This window comes from Esox lucius, chromosome 1 (genome assembly GCF_011004845.1).
Source record: "Esox lucius isolate fEsoLuc1 chromosome 1, fEsoLuc1.pri, whole genome shotgun sequence".
Classification (NCBI taxonomy): domain Eukaryota; kingdom Metazoa; phylum Chordata; class Actinopteri; order Esociformes; family Esocidae; genus Esox; species Esox lucius.
Genome location: NC_047569.1, coordinates 5,788,664 through 5,804,892, shown reverse-complemented (window position 1 = coordinate 5,804,892; position 16,229 = coordinate 5,788,664). Strand labels below are relative to the sequence as shown.

The following is a 16,229-nucleotide window of genomic DNA, read 5'->3' as shown; positions in this document are numbered from 1 at the left end:
TGTTACAATACGGTGTGTAGCTCATAGTGTGACATTGTTGCAATACGGTGTGTAGCTCATAGTGTGACATTGTTGCAATACGGTGTGTAGCTCATAGTGTGACATTGTTACAATACGGTGTGTAGCTCATAGTGTGACATTGTTACAATACGGTGTGTGTAGCTCATAGTGTGACATTGTTACAATACGGTGTGTAGCTCATAGTGTGACATTGTTAAAATACAGTGTGTAGCTCATAGTGTGACATTGTTACAAATGGTGTGTAGCTCATAGTGTGACATTGTTACAATACGGTGTGTAGCTCATAGTGTGACATTGTTACAATACGGTGTGTAGCTCATAGTGTGACATTGTTACAAATGGTGTGTAGCTCATAGTGTGACATTGTTACAATACGGTGTGTAGCTCATAGTGTGACATTGTTACAATATGGTGTGTAGCTCATAGTGTGACATTGTTACAATACAGTGTATAACTCATAGTGTGACATTTGAAATTCGAAACCGGTGTGGAACGTTACATTTTTCAGATGTTATATCTTTCTAATGTTCCACTGCGTTTGGCAATGTAAACCAATGTGTCCAATACTAGTGAAGCCCTCTAAATGTAATGAATTGATCACTGGATTTGAATAGATCGGTACACGTAACACTATGACCTAATGATGGATTGCACAAACATCTATGAACAGAGATTCAAAAGTTAGTAATAATCTCTCATCCTAATATGCTGTGTAATTAACTCCCATCACCTGAATCTATATAACCTATACAACATGATAGTGCATATATTCTTGACCTTGCAGTTTGTTGTGTTGAAATTAAAAGTGAGAGAGAGCGAGAGAGAAAGGGTGAGGGGGGTGTCATACAGTGCAAAGGAAGCATGTGTCACAGTATGACCTTGGAGCTTGACTCCAATTGTGACAGTGCCAGAGGCAAGCTAATTCTGCCTTCTCTTTAATTCATCTCTTCCTCTGTGACACTCTTCTCCCTCCGCCTTTCTCTCTGCCTAATCTCACTCTATCCTTTACCCCTCTCTCTTTCTTCCAGGTCCCCACGAGAGGCAAATTAGCAACAGAAGCAGAGATAAAGAGGATTAACTGTCTATTGCCTCCTGCCAACAGATTATGATGTACAAACCCCAGAGAGAGAAAGTGAGAGAGAGAGGCAGAGAGATGGGAGAGGAATTTGAGGACTTTCATCCTGAGAGAATGTTGGAGGGAGAGAAAGTAAAAGAGGGTGGAGGGCTAGACAGGGAAATAGAGAGAATGTTAAAGAATAACTACATTATTCAACAATCTCTAAAAACTTGTCCTATAATGTATGAAATATATGCTGAAATACATCTCGCATACACAGTAATTCTATATTTAGTATTACAAAAAGAGAAGAGAATTTACCATCATTTTATGCAGCCCCCGATGGATATGTACTACTACAGCATGGGTTGGAATCAGGCCCTGTGCTCTTTCAGCAAATGCTCCCTCTATCTTTAAATTCCCACCTTTTTATCCAATGAAGCATTGAACGTGCCTGGAAAAAATATATCTTCAGAAACAATTAATAGAAATTGTTTTCATATTTGTGTCTCTATAAAAAAGGTAATTTCAATATATGTATATACGTTAAGAAAAATAATCTTACCTATAAGTGTGTTGTACCTGGCTGTGTTTAGTATTCAAGCAACCTTTCATTTTGCAGTCCTAAAGTACTATGCCATCTGCTTACATTCCAAATGACAGCAAACATGTCATGATTATATATAGTTGTCAGGATATCACTGACAATTAAATGTCTGTTTCAGACTCAGTAATATCCTAAAGTGAGGGTATAACATCCATAATGGTAGTCCCCTCTTTCTTACATAATATCAAATCATTAATAAATTATAGTGTTTGTGTTCAGACAAGCCTTTGGCTACTGTTGTAATGTTTTGACATTTAACTGATAGGGTGAACATTCTTCTATGGAGGACCAAATGAATCAAAATTAAATAATTAAATATATAGAATTAATTAAATATATTCTTTTATATGGCACATTAATAGGCAAACATTTTATAATGCCCCTTTTTAAAATAATGGTAGGATATTTCATTACAATATATATATTTCTTTTCATCACAAGATCTATTTCATAATTCCACAGCGTATTTCATAATTTCATGGTGTATTTCATAATTTTATGCCATATTTCATCATTTAATGACATATATTAACATTTAATGCTGTATTTCAAAGCATATTTCATGATCACAAGGGATATGTCAATCAGTGCAAATGGGTGGTCTTAAGCCAGTTATAGTCTGATCCAGTGACACTAGCTTCACCAACAGTTGCTTGTTTGTGGCCGTTCAAAGAGGATTTTGCAGCATTAGCAGTTATAGCAATTTATCAAGTTCTGGCAAAAACACTATTATTATGTACAAATCTTAGAATTTGGCAATGTAAATGCTAAAACAAACAAACACGCAGGTCATCCGGGGCTTGTGCCCAAGGTCGTTTTAAAATAGCCCCGGGTCTTTTGACCCAATTCTCAAAAATAAAAGGAAGATATCTGCTTGTTTTTGTGCTGACATTAAGGCAGCAGCAATGGGGTTAAGAATTGAACGTTAAGGGAGCAGATGTTTTCATAGCACACGCTTTAGTTCAATTTCACAGGATTGTAACGTGTTAAACAAATAGCTCAAAATATTTAGCGCGCTTGTTTTGGCACTCACAAAGGAAGTAAATCAGTGTTGTGTATGGGGGAAAATAAAAAGTGCTTTAGTTCGCTTGATATTCACTACATTAACGTGTAGTGCTAACACAAGCATGAGCAAAGACACAGACTCACCCAGATGGTAACCACCATACTCTAATGTCGTTTTGTATCCCAGGGGCATTTACACAGGCTAATAGGCATGTCACTATTCTAAGATATATAATGCTCACCCATTGAAATAAACCTAACATTTTTGACACAGTTTTGAACAGGTGTTGCCAGGTAGCCAACATTTACAGGTGTTGCCAGGTAGCCAACTTACTAGCAGATAAATCAAGTGCATTTAAAGCAGCAAAATCCTGTTTGAATTCCCACAAGCGAGCAACTGTTGGTGAGCGACACAAAACCTAATTTTGATCCCTTTTGTCCTCTATATTCTTCTCTCTAGTTTCTCAATATTTTATAATTCAATCAACAGCACATTGGTGTTTTATTGTGAGGCATTGATCATAGCACGCAGTTGAACAATTACTGACATCCTCAACAAAAAAAGATCAATAAATCAATACAATGCTGGAACACAACTAGCATCAACATAGGCAGTTGCTATAATGTTACATTTATTACATTTTTCTTCTTGCACTGACTCTGCTTATAGGAACTTAATTAACTAGGTGAACTTACTGCTGCTCGTATGGTGTGGCTGTCCCACCTATTAATCTTAAGACGAAATGCCGTGTTATGATGAATACAGTAATTGTAAGTGGATTTGGATAAATTACTAATATGTAAATGTGGAATGTCAAGATGTGGAATGAGAAAAGAAAACAAGTTCTGCACCCAACCCCCGCACTCCCCTGCAGCTGCCCCCGACCCCCACGCCCTTCCACTCGACCTCCTCCCACAAAACACCCCAAAGGGGTACTGTAGACAAGTTTTCATTTAATGTCCACTCTGTGAGACATTAAAGTTGTGCTTCTGTGCGTGAGTGTTGGGCATCGCCCATTAATAACTCCTAGCCAGGGGAGTGTTCGGCAGAGCTGCAAAATGAGACGATGAAGTGCACTGCCCTCCCTCCCCCTAGGAGCATCAGACTGTGAATATAATCACCTTCATCAGACAGACGGCGCACCGCACAGCCTATATAAGGAACATGAGGAGAATAATGTATGGAGAATGCTGTTCTCCATCTCTCATTCTCCCTCTCTCATTAGCTTCTTTCTCTCCCCTTTCGTTTTCCCCTCAAGACCGGGACGGCCTCAATCTGATAGGCTCTCAGCTCTTCATGAATACAGAACAGATTAGGAGCAGGGGTGTGTGCACATACATGTGTTTGTGTAGGTGTGTGTGTGTCCACTGATATTGTTGTGGGGAATAACTACATTCCCTGATTGAAACAACAGCATGAACGTTAGAATTTTGCGGGGAAGCCGTAACACTCCTCCATCATCCTTTAACTGTTCATTCTTCTCCTCCACAGATGTCCAGTATATCTACTTCCTGTGATGCATCACGTGTTTCTGACTGCCGCGCCTCACTCTGCTGTCTCCGCTTCTCTGATGCTATTGGCTATTCATGGTCTGAATCTGCCTGGCGACAGGGACACCAGGAGTTTGCATTGGCAGACCATAGCATGTCAGCCTGAATCCAGTGTGGGGATTGGTTAAGAGCTGATTTTCCCCGGGGCTCACCCTGCCACCAATCTCCTGCCCCAGTGTGAATCCCCTCATTGATCAGTGCTAATTGAGCGCTGTCTCGCAGTTTCCCTTCCACCCCCTCTGGGTGGGGACCTCATGTTACCTTTCCAGCTCACTGGCCATTGTGTCTGTCTCTTATTTTTCTCTCTGTATGTCTGTGTGTCTGCTTATCTGTCTGCTTGTCTGTCTCCCCGCCGCGCTGCCTGTCTAAAACCCGGATTTTACAACATTCATTTATCCTACAGCATTTTGACATGGTAAAGGGAAAATAATGTTGCATCTTATTGAAGAATGTGTTAATTTTCACTTTGGCATTCATTTACATTGTCACATATTGTTGCATTAGCTAATAGCATAGGACAAAAATATCTTCTTTGAACATCTATTGTCCTTTGCACTTTCAAAAATGTTTTATTGCATAACATTTCAAGTTTTGAGTTTCACAAATTAATATTTAGTAACTACAATGCTCCAAACAATTAAGGGAACACTTAAATCAAACATTGGAAATATGATAAAGATTTTAAAAAAAATGTACATTGTGTAATTCGTTGAGAACAAAATATCGTAACAACGGTCAAATGGAAACCAAAATCACCAATCATTTGAGTGGTGGATTCAAACTCGAAAATCACCAAAAATCTAAGTAAACAATTGAAATCACAGGCTGTTCCAACTTGCGTGAATTTCTTCACAGCAACTCATAATGTGACTCAGTAGTGTGTATGGCCTCTAGGTGCCTGTATGAACTCCCGACAACATCTGGGCATGCTCCTGATGAGATGGCGAACAGTGTCATGGGACGGATGGTGTCCACATGCTCAAATGTTCAGGATCAGGTAAAAAATATAATAATAATCATTAAAAAAAATATATATATACAGTTGTGCTCATAAGTTTGCATACCCTGGCAGAAATAATGATATTTTGACATTGATATAAAAAGTATGACTGAATATGCAAAAAAAACGATAATGATCATATTTTTTATGATAATGATCATATGAAGCCAGAAATCACCCAAATGGTCCTGATCAAAAGTTTACATAACCTTGAATGTTTAGCCTTGTTACAGACACACAAGGTGACACACACAGGTGAAAATGGCAATTAAAGGTGAATTTCAATTGCAATTAGTGTCTGTGTATAAACAGTCAATGAGTTTTTTACTTTCACGTGGATGCACTGAGCAGGCTAGATACTGAGCCGTGGGGAACAGAAAGGTACTGTCAAAAGACCTGCTTAACAAGGTAATGGAACCTAATAGATATGAAAAAGTACATAAAAAGATATCCAAAGCCTTGCAAATGCCAGTCAATACTGTTAAATAATTTATTAAGAAGCAGAAAATTCAGGGATCTCTTTATAACAAGCCAGGTAGACCAAAAAAACAATCTGCCAAAACTGCCAGAAGAATTGCTCAGGATACAAAGAAAAACTCACAGATAACCTTAGGAGAAATACAGGCTGCTCTGGAAAAAGTCTGTGTGGTAGTTTCAAGCAGCACAATATGACGATAAAAATTAGCTGCATGGTCGAGTTGCCAGAAGAAGCCTTTACTGTGCCAATGCCACAAAAAAGCCTGGTTACAATATGCCTGACAACATCTTGACAAGACTCACAGCTTCTGGCACATTTTAATTTGGAATGACGAGACCAAAATAGAGCTTCATGGTCAAAACCATTAGTGTTATGTTTGCAGAGGGGTGAACAGAATACCATCCCCACTGTGAGGCATGGTAGTGGCTTGCTGATGTTTGGGGGTTTGTGAGCACTAAAGGCACAGGGAATCATGTGAAAATTTATGGCAAGATGAATGCAGCATGTTATCAGAAAATACTGGCAGACATTTTGCATTCTTCTGCACGAAAGCTGCACATAGGACGCTCTTGGACTTTCCAGCACGGCAATGACCCTAAGCACAAGGCCAAGTTAACCCTACAGTGGTTACAGCAGAAAAGGGTGAAGGTTCTGGGGTGGCCATCACAGTCTCCTGACCTTAATATCATCGAGGCACTCTGGTGAGATGTCAAACGTGCGGTTCATGCAAGATGACTGAAGACTTTGCATGACTTGGAGGCATTCTGCCAAGACGAATGCAGCAATACCACCTGCAAGAAATCGGGGCCTCATAGACAACTATTACAAAAGACTGCATGCTGTCATTGATGCTAAAAGGGGCAATACACAGTATTGAGAACAAAGGGTATGCAGATCTTTGAACAGGGGTAAGTTCATTTCTTCTTTTGATGGCATGTTTTGTTTTATGATTGTGCCATTCTGTTATGACCAATAGTTGAATGTGAATCCCATAAGAAATAAAAAATGTTTTGCCTGCTCACTTGTGTTTTCTTTACTTTTCTTCTCCAAGCACCACACCACGGTTTTAGTCTGTGCGTATACATTGGGATGATGCGCTTTCAGAAGTCTTTTAAGGCCGGGTGTTTTGTAAAGGCACTTTGTGACAACTGTGACAAGGGCTTTATAAATAAATTGGATTGATTGATCACACCTGTAATCTTGAAAAAAAAACACTGGGAACCTCTTTTTCCAAAATCCTCCTTTCCAAATATGGTAGTGGAATAAGACTACTGTTACAAGGATAATTTTGTCTAGTCTCGTTTTTGTCAACCAAAATGAAAATAGTTTTCTTTTTGTTTTTTATGTTCCTATTCAGTCAGTAATCATCTCATCAACTTTTGTATGACTCTAAAATAATTGCTAACCAACCCTAAATTATTCTCTTGTATGACTCTCAAATGACTGTGCAATTGAACTCGAAGGGGATTTTGTGATGTCCAAAGCTTTGAATGTCATTGGTCACATGGTGTTGTACTTTGAAACGAGCTTCGAGAACACTGCATCAAAACAGTAGAGCTCGGAAACTGAAACTGGACTTAAGATTCCGCCTGTGAAATTAAGGAAACACCCTTCATATTGAATGCAAATGCGCTTTTTCCAAATCAAGTGAGACACAACACCCACTAATGGTTGTTCAGGCAGGCAGCTGTTTAGGCAAAACAAAGAAGTTGAAAGAATTTGAATCCGCTAGTTTGTTCGGCATATTTGCTATTCAGGGAAAAGTCAGTGGATTTAAATTTGCTCGAATTAGTTATCTTTGATATATGTCTTTCAGCCAATCAGCATTCAGGACTTATATCCTCCCGGTTTGAAACAGACCATGGTAACAAATGATAGTAATTTAACTTGCGTTTGTAACTGTAATATAATTGCAATACGTCACCTGTGGGGTTTGTGGTAAGGGCTGTGGCAAGGCACTCTGCATTGAGTCTATAAGCTGACCTTAGCCACTGGTATACTGACTATATTACACCTCCTTGTGGCTTATTGCTTCAATTCTATCCTAGAATAAGAGAATATTCGTAATACTCGTGGCCTGAAGCACTTTTTCTCAGAACAGCAAACCATGCTGGCCCAGGTTTACTCTGCATCTGAGTGTCCTGTTCTAGGATGCTTGTCTGTCTGCCTGTCTAGCTATCCAAAAACAGACCGCCAGACAGACTGGCCCTTTGAAAGCCAGGGGAGCAGCTGTGTGCAATTTCGTGGGGCTTCAAGCCTTATCATTTGTAATTGATTAATCTAATCCAATAATTTCCAACTCTATGAAAAGTGTTTTCAGTGGCCGTAAACACTGACAAGCCGGTCTAAAAGCAACTCACAAGAGCTGTCAATTAACATGACTGGCAGAGCACCAGTAGTCCGGTTTTAAAGTGTCAAAACAAAACACTGCTAGTCAATGTAGTTTCCATTGAAATTCGATGTGGCTTCACAAAACAAACTGGTGTATGATCCTAATGGCTTTAGTGTTTCATAGATAGTAAAACTTGATATGTCCGAACCAAAGAGAGAAATAGTTTTCTGACTCAAGTTACTGTATATAACAGAGACAAATATATCCCAAAATGGTGACCAATGTGAACAGTTTTCATTTACTTTTTGGATTAAGTTTCAAGTTTCTAGCAAAGGTTACAATTAGGGTCACGGCTGAGCATGACTGGTTAGATGGAAGGTTAGGCATTAATGCAAAAATATTTTAATACTGTTCCACAAGGACTAGATGAGGTTTACGCATAAAAGGTAAGAAATTGAGGTTGAGGTTAGGGTCAGGTTCAGGGCTAAGCAATAGGGAAAGTGGATTTCCGGGCCAAGTTAATGATGCAGGTCCCTGCATGGGATACCTTTTTACTATCATGTTGAGAATGAGAAGTCCACCAAATAGGAAAGTCAGACCTTCTCCAGTCACTTCTGTTTCAGGTTTAAGGGTAAGCAATAGGTTCAAATGTACATATGGGGTTAGGGTAAGAATCAGGGTTTGTAGTTAGGGTTAGTGGCTAATGAAATTAAGATTTTTAACATGAACACTTACATTTGTCAGGGTTTCATTTGCGATAAATGGCATTTTTGTCCAAACAATAGGAAATGCATTACAAATCAAGCTTCTTATTGATACATGTGTATCTACTATACATTAGCATTTCTATGCATCAAAACCATAAAGCCTATTTCACCGTAATTGTTTTTAGTTTTCAAATATTTTTTTGGTATGTTTATATAAGTTCTTTCATATGTTTTTGATATGATCCATGGTATGACCATCATAAAACAATTTCATATGTGAGCTTAGTAGAAACCATTATTTTACTTAAATAGTATATATACAGAGGAAGTAAGAGGCATAAGAAGGGAGTAGGTTGAGGGCAAGAAAGGTGGGAAACCAAGCGAGAAGAGTGAGAAAGGAGAGTGGAAAGTGAGAAAGAGGGGAAGGGGAGAAGAGGAGAAGAGGAAAATGAAAGACTAAGTGTGACAGAGGCAGATGGGGGGTATCAGCATATTTGATTTCACTCTCACCTCCTAGACACACAAACACACACAAACACACACAAACATTTTTGGTTTCAAAAACCTTGGCTGTAACCACACCAGACCATTTTGAATTTTACATCAACCATAACTCACCAGACTCAATTCTGAGGTGAAAGAGAACAATATCAAGCACACAAACTTAAACCTACAAACCTTTCCATTGAAGAAGCTGTTTTTCCTTGCTTTAAACCTAAACAAATACACACCTAAATGTAAAGGCATTTACAACTCTAAACTCAATGTTAACATTCAATCTTAAATTCAATGTTGGCTGAAAATAGCTTTAAAACAGACTGACAAGGTCACATTTTTCTAATTGTACTATCCTTGTAGGGATTTTAGGTCCTCACAAAAATAATAAAACAAGGAAACCTCAACACACACAAGAGTTGCTTTAATTACTGCAGTGGCATTTTCACAGCAGTGTCAAGTGACACGTATGCCTGACAACAACCTCTGCAACGACCTCACTTTCACACCGCACACTAATATGTCGGACCCAACTCTCCCCCTCTCTGTTTCTCTCTGACCCTCAGAAATAGCATCACGCCATTTTTACATGGGCTCTAATAAATGCATTAAGTAGGAGGTCACAAAAAGGCAGGTAGGTAACTGACAATTTTTTTGTAGTTATCATTGTACTATTTAATGAATTGACATCATTTTTAGTCTATGCAAAAATACTTTGAAATTATTTGAGTTAAATATACACATCAGGGGCCGTATTCAAAAAACATTTTAACTTACCACTAAGAGAACTCTTAAACAGCATTAAAAGTTCCTGGGTAAGAGGTTCTTCTTAAAACTAAAACAAAAAATACTAAGACCAACTTTTACAAAGGAATGGGGAGAAGTTTCAAACTAAGAAAAAGGGCAGGTTTGACCCCATTGCTATGGATGATGTTGTGTTCCACGCCTGAGCGTACTTACTATGAACAATGTGTTGCCATACTGAAAGAAAGATATTAAAATAAAAATGTAGGGTAAGTGTCACTGATTAAACATGAAACCAAGAATGACATACTGACTAGTCAAGATATGTTCAGCTAATTGTAGTTGCAACCTGATTTCAGGGGACTATGAAGACAATTTTACGTAAATCCATGGCACCCAATATGTATGATATGTTACATTAGGTAACATTACAATGTGCTACCAAAACGTATAATATATTACGAGTTAGCTAAAACATACCATATATTACGAATGCAATTAAAACGTATAATATGTTATGAACTCTATGAAAATGTATAGTATGTTACATGTGCCAGACAAACATATCATATGTTAGGAACGGTAAGAAAACATCATGCATTACAATTTTGCACAGAATACTCAAGCAGTGTTTCGAACCACCAACATTATGCTCTGTAGGTGGGCACCCTACTTACTGCTCTACACAGGGATCCCAGATCTGAGGGGATGAGTAATGGCCTTACCAAGGTTGCTACTATATGTAATGAATGCATTTTAATGTTACAGTTAGGTTGACATTAGGTATCGCAGCGATAGAGTTAAGGTTAGGGGTAATGTTTGGGGTAGGGTTAAGAAACAAAAAAGGTTAGATTAATGTTAATTTAGGGTTATGTATCACAGCACTGGGGTTAATGTTAGTGTTTGGGTTAAGGGTAGGTAAAACAGCACTGCGGTTTACGTTAGGGTTTAGGTTTGGGTTAGGATTACATAGAAAATCACTTCAAACATATGTATGTTGTGACAACACCACTCACTGGAGCAGTGGGTAACATCACTGGTTGGAAACACAGTTTTCCCTCTTTTTTTTTTTCATTACGACTCCAACGTTATTTTACTGAACGTAATATATCTTACGAAATTCCCTGGCTAAAATGTACATAAAATTGTCTACGTAGTGTCCTGAGACCAGGCTGTGTATTCAGTGAGGGGTGATTAGCGCCTGGGTACCATTTGGGTACCAACGCTAAGTGACGTGGGCTATTGGCGATTAAGTCTGAAAACAGGGTAAAAAATAAACTGGTAAATAGTCTCTAAATAGTTTTGCGTTTGTGGGTTTAGAATTCTGATAATGGAACGCCGCCCATTTAGGAAAAGTCATGGGAGGAGGAGGGTATAGTTTTCAAAATGGCAGTTTTATTTTAATTACAAACTCAAACGCCAATTCCCATAGGCATTTGGCAGTCCTAGTGTTAACAAGCTTAATCTGTCCAAGAATGGACCTGCCATCAGCCAACACTCATGGTTTATGTTATTGAAGGCATCTCCCATCTTGAAGGAATAGTTTTTATAATGTTTGATAATGTACACTTGCACTTGTCTGTGAACTAAAATATAAATGGGATTATACGTACACTCACCTAAATGATTATTAGGAAAACCATACTAATACTGTGTTTGACTCCCTTTCGCCTTCAGAACTGCCTTAGTTCTACGTGGCATTGATTCAACAAGGTGCTGAAAGCATTCTTTAGAAATGTTGGCCCATATTGATAGGATAGCATCTTGCAGTTGATGGAGATTTGTGGGATGCACATCCAGGTCACGAATCTCCCGTTCCACCACATCCAGCTCTATTGGGTTGAGATCTGGTGACTGTGGGGGCCATTTCAGTACAGTGAACTCATTAGCATGTTCAAGAAACCAATTTGAAATGATTTGAGCTTTGTGACATGGTGCATTATCCTGCTGGAAGTAGCCATCAGAGGATGGGTACATGGTGGTCATAAAGGGATGGACATGGTCAGAAACAATGCTCAGGTAGGCTGTGGCATTTAAACGATGCCCAATTGGCACTAAGGGGCCTAAAGTGTGCCAAGAAAACATCCCCCACACCATTACACCACCACCAGCAGCCTGCACAGTGCAAAACAAAGCATGATGGATCCATGTTCTCATTCTGTTTATGCCAAATTCTGACTCCACCAAATGAATGTCTCAACAAAAATCGAGACTCATCAGACCAGGCAACATTCTTCCAGTCTTCAACTGTCCAATTTTGGTGAGCTTGTGCAAATTGTAGCCTCTTTTTCCTATTTGTAGTGGAGATGAGTGGTACCTGGTGGGGTCTTATGCTGTTGTAGCCCATCCGCCTCAAGGTTGTGCATTCAGTTTGGAGTTCAGGAGATTGTCTTGACCAGGACCACACCCCTAAATGCATTGAAGCAACTGCCATGTGATTGGTTGATTAGATAATTGCATTAATGAGCAATTGAACAGGTGTTCCTAATAATCCTTTAGGTGAGTGTACAGTCAAAGAAGAAATTCCCACCAAAAGGCAGGAAAATTAAATAATGCATATGAGATATATTTGGAACTTGTCTGTGATCATATCGGCACAGGGGGGCATTTATATTTTTGTTTAGTGTAGATAGAAACATATACCTTTCCCTTATCCTGAGCATGTTACATCATATTAAGCTAAAAGGAAGCTAATGCTACCTTAAACAGTAATAACAAAATTGCATTACAATTAACAAGCTAGAATGTTTTTAATTGTACCAATGGGATTGATGGGAGCAGCGCTTTTAGGATGGTTTGTGACACTGTTGAATGTATTTAACATTGAAGGCATCAGATCAAATTATTATTCCAAACAATATTATCACTCTTAACAATAGCCTAGGATGCTGTCTCACACATTAATATCTGTACAGAGTGAAAATGGAGTTTTCCTCCATAATTTCACAGTACTCTCTAAGACTCTCAGGAAACAGATGTTTCTCTCACTCTTTCTCACACTGTAACTATTTCAAATGAATAATTGGGTTCTTGGAACAGAGTGTTGAGCTGTTGAACGTTGCCTTACATTTCTCTGTCAATGTCAGGTGTATGTGTAATTAATTAAAGGTCTGTCTGCCAGTATACTAAAACATTGATGTCTTCTGTTACTATAGATTTCCATTCTTATTAGGAGGTAGGTGTGTACTTTAGGTTATCTGCATCTACTAAACCATCTCCCAACCTAAGGAACGTGTCCCTAAAAAATGGGCCATTTTGGCTTCCTGGGGAGGCCATGCTATACATTTGCACATTTTAGAGTGGCCTTTTATTGTGGCCAGCCTAAGGCACACCTGTGCAATAATCATGCTGTCTAATCAGCATCTTGATATGCCACACCTGTGAGGTGGATGGATTATCTCGGCAAAGGAGAAGTGTTTATTAACACAGATAAAGACAGATTTGTGAACAATATTTGAGAGAAATAGGCCTTTTGTGTACAAAGAGAAAGTCTTACATCTTTGAGTTCAGCTCATGATAAATGGGAGTAAAAACAAAAGTGTTGCGTTGAAAATTATATTCAGTGTATGTATGGCCAGTTATGTCCCTCAGGCTGTTTGACGGGCAGGGGCGAAAAAATTAAAAAGGCACCTATGGCATGACATGGGGCCCCACCAGCGGCTAGGCCAGCTAGAATGCCCTGGCTTGTTAAAGAATACGCCCAACATGGCAAACTCAATTTCTGATTGGTTAAAGAGCATGACAATCAACAACATGGACAATCAACAACATTGCTTCAAAAGCAGAGAGGATTTACTTGAAAGTCTGAAGGCCTCAGTATAGATTTTTTACCCAGAGACGTGGTAAAAACCTGGATAAACCTGAGAGGAGAAAAGTTCTAATTTATAAGGAAGCAGCGCAGCTGAGGGAGAGAGTAGCAAATAGCAATGAAAGACTGATGAAAACAAACACATGAAACAGACATGAAAATATTTATTGAATTATAAAGTCTGACAAGAGTCTCTAGGCCAACAGAGAAGACTTTGAAGGCCCTGATGGTCTGCCACTGCATATGATATAAATGTAAGATTTTTACACCATGAATTTACATAATTTTATATCATTTACTTATAGATTTATTAACCTTTCCACACTATTATACTTGTTGCTTACCTGTCAATCTTTTTTTTTTCTTTCCTGACTAGAAACAAAAAGAAAGTAGCATTTTCTGAATATTTGTAACTCTCTCAAAATATGATATGTACAGTCTTTTTTGTTGTTTTTTTGTTGTTTTTTTGTTGTTTTTTTGTTCAGAATCATTACATGATGTTCCAACTTGCATGGATTTCATCCCAACAACTCATAATATGTTTATGGTGTTTATGGTGCCTGTATGCACTCCTGTCAACATCTGGGGATGCTCCTGATGAGAGAGCGAATGGTGTCCTGGGGATCTCTTCCCAGATCTGGATCAGGGCATCAGTGAGCTCCTTGACAGCATCGGATGCACTAATGCATAATGTCCCAGAGGTTGTCAATTGGATTCAGGTCTGGGAAACGTGAGGGCCAGTCAATGGCATCGATACATTTGTCATCCAGGAACTGACTACACACTCTGGCCACATGTGGCCAGGCATTGTCCTGCACCAGGAGGAGCCCAGGGCCCACTGCACCAGTGAAAGTTCTGACGATGGGTCTGAGGATTTCATCCCGGTACCTAACAGCAGTCAGTGTACTGTTTGCTAGGACCCGGAGGTCTGTGCAATTCTCCCAGGATATGCCTCCCCAGACCATTACCACCGCCAAACCGGTCATGCTGGATGATGTTGCAGGCAGCATAACGTTCACCATGGCGTCTCCAGACTCTTTCACGTCTGTCACATGTGCTCATCTGTGAAGAGAATGGGGCACTATCGGGGGACCTGAAAATTCTGGTGTTCTCTGGTGAATGCCAATCGAGCTGTACGGTGCTGGGCTGTGAGCACAGGTCCCACTAGAGGAAGTCAGGTCCTCAGTTTGATCAGAAACATGCTCTTGTTCCTCCTCGCACAAAGGAGCAGATACCGGTCCTGCTGCTGGGTTGATGCCCTTCTACGATCCTGTCCAGCTCTCCTTGTGTAACGGGCCCGGCCTGTCTCCTGGTATCTCCTCCATGCTCTTGAGACTGTACTGGGAGACACAGCAAAACATCTTCCGATGGCACATATGGATGTGCCATCCTGGAGCAGCTGGACTAGAGAAGAATCAGTCAGGAAGGTTAAGGAGAGAGAGATTGTCTGTGTCCTACAAACTAATTCCCTTTTTCAGAGTTGTTTTGCAGTTGCCTCTCCAGTGCATCTGTTGTCACTTTCATTTGCTTCAAAACAATCGCTTCTGCTTCCTAACTGGACAGATTGACATCCCTGAAATGTAAGTGACTTGGCGTTATACTGTGATGATTACATTTTCCCTCCATTTGTTTGAGCAGTGTCTTTATATGTTCAGGATTTCTTCATATCAGATGTTTCATATTGTTGTCTTTGACAACACAAATTAGGTTAAAGTTGTGCCTTCAGTCTGGATAAAAAATGGAGAGTGCATGTGGCCTCCAAATAAAATTGATGAGGCAAAGCTGTAAAATCCCAAGAATGTTCTGGAGATGGATGGAAGCCCTATAAGGCCAGAAATATTTTCACGTCACATAAGTTAAATTCTGTCACCTCTAACTTTAATTTTAACTAACACTTAACAATAATCATGTATTATTTTTGTATAATTTTTCCAGATGACTACAATGAAACTAGGCTTACACTACCTCAAGCTTTCATTCACACTGACCTTGGAAGTGATGGAGGGGACACACCAATTCAATTTAAAAGAAAAATAATATAGGCTCTTTGGTTGTTGTTGCATCATATTAATCTGTGGTGCACAACATTTGCAAATAACTCAAAAAAATATATATATTTAATGTGTTGTTAGATGCAAGAACATTCTTTTCCCTGGGGAAGACGGTGACGATGATGAAATGAAAGGCACTCTAAAAGACACAGTACAGTTAAGAAAAGGGTAAGAAGCTTCATCCCCTTTAAATTATAACATATTATGTCACAGCAGATAAAGTACTAAGATTTGTTTTGTACTTCTGAACAGACTGGATTAATTTCCCAATGCACCAAAGATCCCTAAGTAGCACAACACTCCTGCATTAGACCCAGGAAACCAAAACAGACCCAAGCTCCACCAAAGCAGCCACAGCAGTCCTGACATCCAC

General features: G+C 39.3%; 1 protein-coding gene across 7 annotated transcripts in view; it reads right to left on the bottom strand.

Annotated features, from left to right (window-relative positions):
• Positions 1–16,229, bottom strand: part of LOC105007991 (muscleblind-like protein 1) — a 138,292-nt gene that overhangs the window by 21,693 nt on the left and 100,370 nt on the right. The window lies entirely within an intron of this gene.